The sequence below is a fragment of the Physeter macrocephalus genome, chromosome 16, assembly GCF_002837175.3.
Source record: "Physeter macrocephalus isolate SW-GA chromosome 16, ASM283717v5, whole genome shotgun sequence".
Classification (NCBI taxonomy): domain Eukaryota; kingdom Metazoa; phylum Chordata; class Mammalia; order Artiodactyla; family Physeteridae; genus Physeter; species Physeter macrocephalus.
In genome coordinates, this window is record NC_041229.1 from 16,157,120 (window position 1) to 16,169,459 (window position 12,340).

Below are 12,340 nucleotides of genomic sequence, written 5' to 3' on the forward strand. Positions count from 1 at the left end.
TAGAGTTAAAGCTGTCATTACAAAATCTAAGCCAAAGAGGGCTCTCCCTGCATTCTCTCTTACTACAGTTGAATCAGTCAATCCATCAATCAATACATCAAGATTTTAATGAAGGGGACATAAACTGCCAGCCCACGACTGTGTCCAGCTCAAAACTGTTTTTTCTTGTCCCTAATACTGTTGGTTGCTTGTTGTTTTTGTTTATTTGTATTTTGATTTTTCTTTTTAGTAGAATTGGTTGCTCTGGTGTGGTGTTTTTTAAAACTGTGGTTTATGATCCCTTAGTGGGTCTTGAAATCAGTTTAGAAGGGATCCCAAGTTACTCATTCTTAAATTTTGATTTGGGGAAAAATTTATCTCTAAGTAAATTCTTAAGTGGTTATCTTTTCTGAGTCTTTCAGTGCATAGGGAATATTTTCTCTTACTTTCAGAAATGAACATCACTCTGACTGGGAATGAAAATGGAATGCAATAAGTAGGATATGATGGGATGGGATAGGAGAGAGTAGACAGAAGAGAGAGGAAATAAAAGAAGAGAAGTGAAGGAAGAGGAGAGAAGGCTGTCAGCAGAGACTGTACACAGCAACGTAAACATTATTTCAAGTTTATATGTGGTGTGTTTCTATGCTGGTCTGTGATCTAAAATGCATTTCTCCTTGTGGGCCCCAAACAACAAGCCAAAAAGCCACTGCTCCTTTTGGGAGTGCCCGTCACTCAGACATTTGTCTTATTACAGAGCCTCCCTTGACATGCTCCTCGTGTTGGGGAAGGGAGCAGGCTCTGGGGCCCGACTGCCTGGGTTTGAAGCCCACTCCCCATGTGTTTTCCTTGTGATCTCGGGATTGGAGTGCGGTGGCAGCCAGTGGTGTGGTCATGAGTGGCCAGTAGCATCAATGTTCCGAGCAGATGCCCCTGTGGTCTGGAAATGGCAGGTCTCCCTTGGATCCTGCCCTTTATCCAGGTTTTATTTCATCTTCTCAATTCTGTGAGCTCATCTAGCTCCTTTTAATAAGGCGTTCATATTAGCTCATGTTAGCCAGAGTTGGCTTCTGCAACAAAAACCCAGACTGCTGTACTTAGAAATCGGGAACTTTCATATTGGTGTTTTTTTTTTTTTTTTTAATATTTATTTATTTTGGCTGCGCCGGGTCTTAGGAGCAGCACGCGGAATCTTCACTGTGGCATGCGGGATCTTTAGTTGTGGCATGTGGGAAATCTTTTAGTTGCGGTGCGCGGGCTCTTAGTTGTGGCATGTGGGCTTCTTAGTTGTGGCATGTGGACTTCTTAGTTGCGGCATGCGGACTTCTTAGTTGTGGCATGAGGACTCTTAGTTGCGGCATGCATGCAGGATCTAGTTCCCTGACCAGGGATCGAACCCAGGCCCCCTGCATTGGGAGGGTGGAGTCCTACCCACTGGACCACCAGGGAAGTCCCCAGGAGCTTTCATATTAAAGGTTAAATTTCCAGGTTCTTTCAGGGGGGGGAAAAAAAGGGAAGATCTAGTTTCAGTCTGTGTTTCCCCACGGCAGGCCTATAGATGGTGCATTAGTTTCCTGTGACTGCTCTAACAAATTGCCACTAACTGAATGGCTTAAAACAACAGACGTTTATTCCCTCACAGCTCTGGAGTCCAAAACTCCAAAATCCAGTGAAGCTGTACTTCCTCCAGGGGCTGGAGGGGAAAATGCACCCCTTTTCTCTTCCAGCTTCTGGGGGCTGCCCTGGCATTCCTAGGCTTGTGACTGCATCACTCCGATCTCTCCCTCCCTCCTCACATCACCTCCTCTTCTGTGTGTCTGTGTCATCTCCCTTTACCTGTTGATTAGAAGGACACTTATGATGACATTTAGGGCCCACACTGATAATTCAAGACAGTCTCTGTATCTCAGGATCCTTAACCTTATTACATCTGCAAAGACCTTTTTTTTCCAAATAAAGTAACATGCATAGATTCTGGGGATTATGACATGGACATATATCTTTTTTGGGGCCACCATTCAGCCTACTACAGATGGAATTCGACAGTCTCCTCTGGCCAGCTCCATTCATTCACATAGCCGCGTAGGCCGGCTGGTTCATGCGTTTTTAAAAGCCTGCTCCACACCCAAGCAGGGTGGGGAGATGCAGAAATGCAAGGCATGGTTTCCATCCTCAGTAGCCTCATCTTCCTGAGTGTGGGTATCCAGAGAAGGCTGGAGTAGTGGTGGGGACTTCATGCTGCTAGTGGGCCTTGAAGGATTTAGATGAGTAGAAGCGGGTCGGGGGTAATAGGTGCCTCGTGTGAACTGCTCCAAGTACTGGGGAGACAGCAGCGAGCAAAATAGACAAAGTCTGTGCTATTATGCAGCATCCATTCTAGTGGGGTGAAGAAGACAAGAAGCAAAGTCTTACAAATGTCAGGTAGTATAAGTGTGATTGAGAAAGATAAAGCGGGGAATGGGGGATATGGGTACTGGGGGCAGGTGGGTGTTGCTATTTTCGTAGCGTGGCCAGGGAAGGCCTCTCTGATAAGGTGACATTTGAGTGGAGTCCTAAAAGAAAGGAGAGAGGGATTCATGTACATATTTCTGGGAGCAGCAATCCAAGCAGAGGACAAGCATGTGCAAAGGACCTGAGGCAGCTGTACGCTTGGGGTGTTCAGGGGATAGCAAAGAGGCTGATTAGCTGAAAAGGAGGGATCTAGTCATCAGGTGGTAGGAGATGAGGACTGGAGAGGAGGCTGTGGCCATGGCAAGGGCTTTTCAAGAGTTGGGGATCAAGAAAACACTCCTTAACAAGTCTTCAAAGCCGGGGATAATAAACATGGATGAGAAAAAAAAAGTCTTTAATTTCACTAAACTCTCACTGAAGTTAGCATTTCCTTTAATTACAAATGTAGGCACCATCCATAGCATCTAATCCACAGCAATTTTGGCAGTACTCGTGACTTTGTCATCAATGGAAATCACAGATATTTTTATATCATATTATAGTTATTACACTTAATCTTGAAATATTGTTTTCTCCCAGCACTATTTCAAAATTATGTAATTAGACCTGCCACCAGAACTGATTGCTTACTGCATTAATAAAAAACTCATATATTACTATATCACAAATTAGTTTTTAAAAAATATTTCTTTAACTGCACTTCAATATAATTTATTTCCTATGTAATCCTATGTATTTTATTTTATGCATTTGAAGACATTATTCTGGGAAGAGGTCCAAAAGCTTCACCAGTCTTTCCAGGGGGTCCGTGGTGCCTGAAAAGGTTAAGGATGCCTGTCTTCAAGCCTCTTGGATGTAGCCGCTGCTTCACCATTTGGCTTCATCTCTGGCCACCCCCGAGCCCCTGGCCCCAGTGACTCCATACTTCATCCACACTGAACCACAGATACTGTCTCCAAATGTCATGCTCTTCATGGCCTGAAAACCTTTGCAAATGCTACTCCTGCTTTGAACACCCTTGCCCTTTGCCGAGTTTTGTTGGTCCTTCAAGTCTCAGCTTTGCTGTCATTTTCTCCAGGAAACCTCCCTTAATCCCACCACTGCATTTTGGAAGTGTCAGTGCTCTCAAGTGGACGATGTACCGGTCTGTTCCCCACCAGACGGCCAGCTCCCCCAGGGCGAGGACTCGGCGTCATTTCCTACGGTTCCCAGTGCTTAGCTCAGTGCTTGGCACGTAGCAGGCGCGCGATATTCTCAAAAAATATCCATGGACTCTGAGAATGCGTCATTTCATGGAATCCTGAGACAATCTTGTAATGTAGTTTGTATTGGTTGCATTTTGTGAATGAAGAAATAGGAGGATGGGTTAGCTGGGGAAGGAAAGTGGCTGGAGGAAGGGCTTAGAGATTTGGGGGACTGTGAGAAACCTGTCTGAAGCAAGAGCATGGTGGGGAACAGGGGAGACTAGGCTGTGGGGGGAGTGTGGAGCCAGGTGAGTGTGGAGATGCTGAAGGCCAGGCTATGGAGTTTGGGCCTGACCCAGTGGGCAGTGAAGGGAAGGGCAGGCCTGGACCACTTCTACCGTCTCCCCACTTCCTGTCTCTGGGGAGGAAGTACTGGAGCCTTTGGTCACCGGGTTTGGTGACAATTCTTACCGTCTCACGCCTCGCTCGGTATTCTCTTCTCTGAACTGGGTATTTCTAGTTCTTTTTTGCCTTTTCCATTGGATTGATATCTTGTTTCTGCAGATAGAGTAAGTCAAATCTTGTCTTAGGAAGAAAGTCAAAAGACATAGATTTCAACTTCTCTCAGTAACACTCAGCAGCTGTATGACATTGAGCAAGTTTCTTAGATCCCAGGAACGCCTGGTATGTGTAGGTTCCCCACCAGACATGTGCTCCCGCAAGCCGCCTGTCCTGAGCAACACCTGATTTGTTGTCACCCACCCTGTCTTCCTTTATGCCCTCTGCCCATGTGATGGCCCTGCTCAGAAGGCAGGCCCCTCCCAGGCCAGCTTCCTGTTTGTAGAAACCCTACCCATCTTTCATGGCCCAACTCAAATGCCACTTCTTTTTGGACATCTGTGATGCTGTGTGGCACCAGGCAAGGTATTTAACCTCTCTGGCCTCAGTTTCCTCACCTGCCTACAGGGAACTACTGCAGGGATCAAATGAACCAACATATGGACGGGGCCTTGCACATCTCCAGTTTGTTTTGTCCCCTTTCTGGGAGCAGCCTGCTGGCCAGCAGCCCTACTCACATCCTGGTTAACATGGACACGTCTGTAATCACGTTTCTCAGATGCTCTGTCCCTAGGCACGTGCACTTTCTTGCTTTCCAGCTTGCCCTCCTCTTGCTATGTCCCCCACAGATCTCCTCTATAAACCTTTCAGCACCATCTTCATAAGCAGTGAGACCCACAGGCCTGGGTCGTATCCATATCAAAGGACTTCTGTAGGAGCTGGTGATGGAGTTATCTTCTGAGGTAGCCAAGAGGCCTCTCCATTTGTCTGTGCCTTTGGGGGCAGGGCCTGGAGCTACCTGCCTTTTATCTGGGCTGGTGCTCTGGGCAAAAAGTAAATGCCACTGGGTGGGTTCTCTAAACACTGTTCTGGAAGAGTGGTTAGCAAAGAGGTCTGGCATTTACAGAGGGCCCTTTGGGATACGCATTAATCAACCTTGTGTGGACCCTTGCACTTCTCTGGTCTGTGTGGTAGATATTATTTGCTCCCATTTTATAGACTAGGAAACTGGGCCCACAGAGATTAAGGGATTTTTCTCCAGGTCACACAGCTTGTGAGTGGCTCGGCCAGGAATCGAGTCTGTGTTGGTCTGCCTCCAAAGTCCAAGTTCTCCCCATTATGCCCTTCTGTCTGTGCAACCCCTCACCCCCAGTAAATGAGAAGGCCAGGTCCCTGTGTCCTCTTAGGAGAAGGAATCTGGCTCATGGTGGGTCAGGTGCACAGAGATGCTGCAGGGCTACACCTGTTCCAATCTGCACAGCAGAGACAGACCAGGAATTCCATGAAGGCTACCATCTTAAAGGGTCAAGAATGAGGGGAACATCTGGACACCCAACATTGTGGCCCAGGGTCATGGGAACCTCCCAGGGGTGCTGTGGCGTCTGGGGGCTGGTGTGCTAACCAGGCCATCAAAGTCACAATATCCTCTGCCCTCCTGTCGCTTGCCCAGAAAGCACTGGGAGAGGCCTTTGACACACAGGCTAGAAAAGGCCTCAGAAACATTTGGCCGGACTTGCGATTGCCGGTTCTTATTAGGGGGCTCGCTCACCTGAGCTTCCCAACAATTCCACCCTCCCAACTCCTTTTCCTTCATCTTCTCATCCCACAAAGTGCCCAGACACCTGCAGGGCCCCTCGTTCACTTTCTTCCCACAGCCCCAGGCTGAGATTACAGTTAAGAACATGGAGCTGACCCCTGGCTGACTGCAACCACATTCACTTGCTGTGTGACTTCTGTAACTGCTCTGTGCCTCGGTTTCTCCATCTGTCAAATGGGGATAATAATCGTGTCAGCTTCATAGCCTCTCTCCTATGCCCTCCCGTGGGTACACAGTGGTCCAGCCACCCTGGACTCTGCCTGCTTCTGGTTTCTCCACCCCTGCCTTCGACCAATCTGTATTCTGCTGGAACAGCCTCCTTCAGCATCAACGTCCTTCTCATTCTCCTCTCGAAAGCTCAGTGAGCAAACATCCCTCCAGGAAATTCTGCCTCTACTCTGAACTTGGTCTGTGAGCCCCAAAGAACCCTATAAGACATTGTATTCCTTTCCTCAGTCTCATCTTTGAATTTGAATATGTGCCTTCGATGTAGCTCAGTACTCATGTGTTAAGTTAAACCAAAGTCCTGTTACAGTTTAACTTATTTCTTCTAAGCAAGTGTGCCTCAGTGACAATTCTTTATAATCGAATATCACTCTATAGTGGAGAAAGATCACTTTCACAGATAATTTCATCCTCAGAGCATCTCTGAGAAGGTGGTTATTATGTTAGCCCATTTTACAGATGGGGAAGTGAGTATGGGAGACATTTCATATAGTGGTCTGGAGTCACATAGACCTGTGATTAAATCCTACTCACTGTGCTTTTGTCTCCACCTGTGTGAAATGGGATAATGCCACACACCTGCTCCAGCTACAGGGCAGGACAAATGGCATGTTTGTAAATCCTGTAAATCCTGCAGCACAGAGCTGAGGATGCCCAATAAATGGTAGCTAATGGTAACAGTTAACATTTATTGAGGATTTACTTTGCACCAGGCACTATAAGAAGTTATTTCCATGCTAGTCTCATTTATTCCTCCCCACAGTCCCTTGCACTTTTTACAGATGAGGAAACTGAGGCTCAACACGTTACATCATCACCAAATGTCACATCGTGTTTTTTTAAAATTTATGTTGTTGAAGTACAGTTGATTTACAATGTTGTGTTAATTTCTGCTGTACAGTAAAATGATTCCATTATACATATATATACGTTCTTTTCATATTCTTTTCCATATGGTTTATCACAGGATATTGAATATAGTTCCCTGTGCTATACAGTAGGATGTTGCATTGTTTTTAAACGGTGGGACAGGTGAGGCCGTGTCTGTTTGTTCATGGATGTCTCCCCTGCTTTGTTTGTCCCTCTGGGACAAGGTCCGCAGTTGGTAGAGTCCATAGATGGGCCCAGTTATTATTACTGCAGTGCCAGCAACCAAATCTGGGGAGGGGGTGGTTTTGATATGCTCAGCCTGCCAAGGAGGGATTGGAAGTTTGAACTCGGGTATGCATTGCTAGGGGTGTGACATGGATGGGGAAGGAGGCTGGGGGTGGCCACTGCAGGACCACGGAGCACGGGATGGGAAGAAGCCGCCTCTCCTCTCTAGGCACGGGGGCTAGAGGCAGAGCCCTTGGCCACTGGTACCTGTGGTGCCTCCCACGGTGCCCTGATGGATGGGATCTGACAGAACGCCCTAGGTCCTCCCAGCACAGGGAATCTGAGCGCCAGCCAGCTGGGGACTCTGTCCAGGGGAGCTGCAGGCCTCAGGCAACGACAGACGCTTTGTGCAAACAATACCTCCTCCCTGAGGACTCTGCTCCCTGGGCTGTCCTCCAAAATGAGAGCACAGAGCCTGCAAGTCCCAACCCACAGAGGCTGTTCGTCCAGGGTGGCCCTTCCTGCAGCAGCCTCGGCTGTCCTGCTCAGATCAGGGGGCCCCCATCCGCTCCCTCCCCTCCGCTGGGCTCTGGATGGTGAGGAAACTATTGGAGGTTTGCTTGGTGGTCCAGACAGAACACTAAAGATAAGGAAGGCTCTTTTGGCTTTGAGTCCATTTCCTCAGCCCTCCCCTGTAACACAATTGCCCCCTTCTTTTAAGGACTTAGAAGGCTGGCGTGGGAGGGGCCTCAGAGATGTTTAGTCTAACACACTCACCATTGCCCAGAGGCGCCTGCGTGTGGGTTTGAAACAGCACTCCTCTGGGTCGGCTCCGTGCTGCGGACTTGGCCCCAGATGACGCCTCTGTGAAACTGTGGAAAAGATGCCTTCCCTTGGGGAACGCAGCCCTGTGTTAGGACGCGGGCTTGGTGAGTGGAGAGTGGGTGTGACTTCAGTTCCCACTAGTCCCCTTGGAAAGTCCAAATCCTCAGCACGTCCTACAGTCACAGGGTTTTAGCCATCACCATTTTCCCTTCCCACCCACTGTGTAGCCACACTAGTTCCTTTGGGTGTCCTTGCTGGCCCGGAGCCCTTTGTACTGGCTGCCACTCACCCCTACTGGCCTTGGTGTAAATGTTATTTCCTCAGGGTGGCCTTCCCTGACCTCTCGATTGGAACAGGACCCCATCATACACTCTTGTGACAAATAGTCATTTTAGGCAGTTGTCGGTAATTACTGGGTACCGCCATGCCGCACCCCTCCTACACCCCATGCCTGGACTCTAAGCTCCATGAGGGCTGGGACTATATTGTTTACCTTGGTATCTGTAGCCTTTGGGGGAATGCCTGGCACACGGTGGACACTTGATAAATAAATATTCGTTACACGACTGGAAGGCTTACTGATTTGCTGGTCCTACAGGAAATTTGGGGCAAGATTTGGCAAAGCACTTTTAAAAGGGCAGTACCTGTCATGGTAGGTATGCTCATCTGGGCATCTGGCATCTTCCACAGCCCTTCTCTCCTCTCCTCCTGCCCCAAAGAGCCCACAGATTCAGACTCCAAACACCGGCCTGCAGATTCTCTCCTCTTCCCCGTGAGTCTTTGCCCTTTGCCCACTCACCAGTGTCCTGAGGAAGAAGGTTCTGGCTGCCCATGCACTGGGCTTAGGAAAACACAGCATCGGCACCCCCTTAAATTTTATTTTTAACCCATAATTCATCTTGCTTCCAGCAGATTTATTTTCAGCGTAGGGCCCGTGGGCTAGCACTCATTTGCATGCCTGATTCTGCTCTGGGGAGCTGAACATCTTAGGTGATTGTCCTGAGATGCAAGAATGCTCCCTGACCTTTTCTCATTTTCCTCTTCCCAGTGCAGAGCCAGACTTGAGGTGCTGACTGCAAAAAAAGCGGTGTCCGGAGTGGAGAGAAAGGACTTCAAAAAAAAAAGTATGGGGTGGGAGATGGGGGCTGCTTCCACCAAATGCAGGGGCCAGGCCTGCAACTCCAACCATCCTCCCTGCGATGTGATCTCGACTTGGTGGAGGAGCTACACCCGCTCTTAACTTATTGGGCACGTGCTTGGGTGAGAGCGTGGTGCTGGGAGCTGGGGTTGGCGGTGCGATGACGAGCGGTATTCCAAGACATTAGTCAGCCTTTGCCTTGCTTCAGAGTCACAGTCTGGGGTGATTTCAAAACAAGTTTTTATAACTGATGGGATGAGTACAAAGTAAAAGCTTTGCACAAAGGTGTGCAGGGAGAGGAGAGCTCGTTAATCTGCCCAGAGATGGGTCAGGGAAGGCTTTGTGGAGAACATGTGATTTGCATTAGGTCTCTGTGAGCCGAGACCCTGTAGGGATAGGGACATTCCAGGAGAGGGAACAGAACGTGTGTAAGTATGGAGGCCAGAGGGCAGATGATGAACTTGCGAAAAAACCTCTTTGATGTGGCTGAAATGTACAATGCATGAGAGCAAGCGGTGAAAGATGTGAGAAAGAAAGAAAGGTATTTCTGCCACTTTGATAAGATTATGGTCACCTCTGAATCTTTACACTCTGTCCACCTCTCTAAATAGACTCTCAGGACCTCGAGGAGAGGCACCCTGGATGGAAGGCTGCTGCCTTGTCCCTGTCCCTATCGCTCCAGGCCCAGGTCGTGTGCGCAGTAGCCAAAGGAGCCCAGGCCTGGCTGGGCTGGGAGGCAGGGCCACCTGGAGTCGGAACAGACCCTCCCACATGACGTTTGAAAGGAAGCATCTTGCAGCTCCCTCTAATTACAGGGTAAGTGAGCGGGCCTCCCTCACGATTAATTTGCTGTGTGTCTTTATTGCCAGCAGAAGACAGATGACTCACAGAGGGTATTCCATATAGGCCTGCCAGTAATTGTCTTTATGACTTCATGAGCCTTTTATGGCCCCCGCCGGGAAAGGTGTTTTATTTTCCTTCTTTTAATTCTCCATTTTCAGTTGGTAAATAACCAACTTCCTGGGAGTAGGAGGCATGTTAAGTTTGGGATGTAGGTGAAACCATCCCAACAAGAGAGGCCATGACCATGAGAATTGAGGCTGAGGTCAAAGGCAGAGGACGGAGGAATGGGGACAAGGTGACTCACCCAAGAGGGTGTGGAGTGGATAATCCTCCACAGTGATTAATACGTACATCCTCAAAATTAAAAAATGAATAAATGTTTCTTTTCAGCAGATGTACTTTCTCAGTGATGCTTGACTTAGATTAATGATAATGTGCGTTTATGTTTCCAAAGTACACACAGACTGCTCTGCTTGGAGGGTTGAGGGGAGGATGTGGGAGTGGGTGGATGGGGAGGAAATTTGCGGTGGCCCCCAAGACTGGTGAGTGGGAGAATAGCCACAAGGCCATTATATTTAATTGTCATCCAGTCTCTCCATATGCAAGATGGGCAACAGTCCGATCGTTTAAACAGAATGAGAATGGGAGGTATTGCATCTCAGTGGTACTCTGATGCTGTCTCATAATGGCGTGCAAAAATGAACTGCTAAATTTTCAGGAATTCTGTGAGCTGTTTTACACTATATTGATAGCTTGCAATCAACCACAGTGGAATTATTTACACTGAGGCAATTGGCAAACCCGACAAAGTTGAACCCCACCCCCAGCCTCTGCTGGTTGTTAAACGTTTATCAGCTCACCACAGGGGTAGCGATCCTTTCCACTAGGTTCGAGTTGTGGGGAAAGACCACTTGGTAGGATAAAAATAATATAAGTTAACATTCACTGATCACTTACTATGTGCCATGCACTATTCTAAGCACTTCATGCATATAGTCATGAATCCTCTTAACAACTTTATGGGGTTGATGTCATTCTTGAGCCTAATACTGTACCCAGAAGGCTGAGACTTAGAGTCAGAGCCAGAGGAGATTATTAATTCATATCCCCATTCCCTTGTTTTTCAAGGAGGAATTGACAGCCAGAGAGGGGAAATGACTTGGCCAAGTTCAGTGACCTGGTGATGGGTCTACTGACTCCCCAGCCAGTGTCTGTTCTCCTGCTCTTATTCTTTTGGCTTGCTATGCCATAGCCTTGCCTCAGTCCAGGCAAGAGCTGAACCCAAAGGTTGGGAGCTGGGGCTTCCCTGGTGGCACAGTGGTTAAGAATCTGCCTGCCAGTGCAGGGGACACGGGTTCAAGCCCTGGTCCGGGAAGATCCCACATGCCGCGGAGCAACTAATCCCGTGCGCCGCAACTACTGAGCCCGCGTGCCACAACTACTGAAGCCCACGCGCCTAAAGCCCGTGCTCCACAACAAGAGAAGCCACTGCAATGAGAACCCGCGCACTGCAACGAAGAGTAGCCCCCGCTCGCCGCAACTAGAGAAAGCCTGCGTGCAGCACCGAAGACCCAACGCGGCCAAAAATAAATAAATAAAATAAATGAATTTAAAAAAAAAAAAAAGAAGGTTGGGAGCTGACCAAAGGAGGCAGCCTCAGGCCCGAGTCCACGGAATGAGCCTGGTGGGCTCCATTTGCAGTGTTCCTGCCTCCTCTGGCTGCTTGGTAGAGGCTTGACTGCTCTCTGGTGCCCCAGCAACAACCTGAGCTGCCTTTCCTGCCGCTCTGCCATTGTCTGAGCATCCCACTGGAAGTAATTCATACTTCAGTCTTTCAGCAACAACCGTCTGGAATAACGAGAAAAAATAAATAAAAGTAATAAATCCAAGCTGGAGCTCTGCCTGTTAGCCTAGGGTCCTTAGCTATGGGGAAGTGGGGAAGGGGATAGATGGGCTGAAACTTTCACAGACAAATGATCAGCCTGGAGAATTCACTGTGAACTGCACAGGGGTTCAAGTTAAGCCCAGCGGGGACAGGGGTTAGCCTCTGCAGCTTATTACGATGATTGCTTTTGGTGTGAAAAAGGTGGCCTGAGTCAAGGAAAAGAGACTCAAGATGAAAATCCCCTCAATTCTTAAATATATAGGTATATTCTAATGTAGACTGCATTCTAATATGGTAAACATTCCAATGTAGACTATAGGATCAGGTAGTCCCAGAGCTGAAGGGGCCTTCTAGAATGCTTTGCTTGCCTCCTAGCCTGGGAAACCAACTGTCTCCTGGGAAAAAGGAGGGTGCGAATGCTTTTCTGCAGAGCAGGGCCTTCCCAGGCAGGGGCAATGGAATGTTTTCCTATGTCCGAGTGTGTTGCCGGCAGATGGGGTGCTACAGAAGAAAGACAGGCGTTCTAGTCGTGCCACCTTGTACAAATAAATTCACCTCTT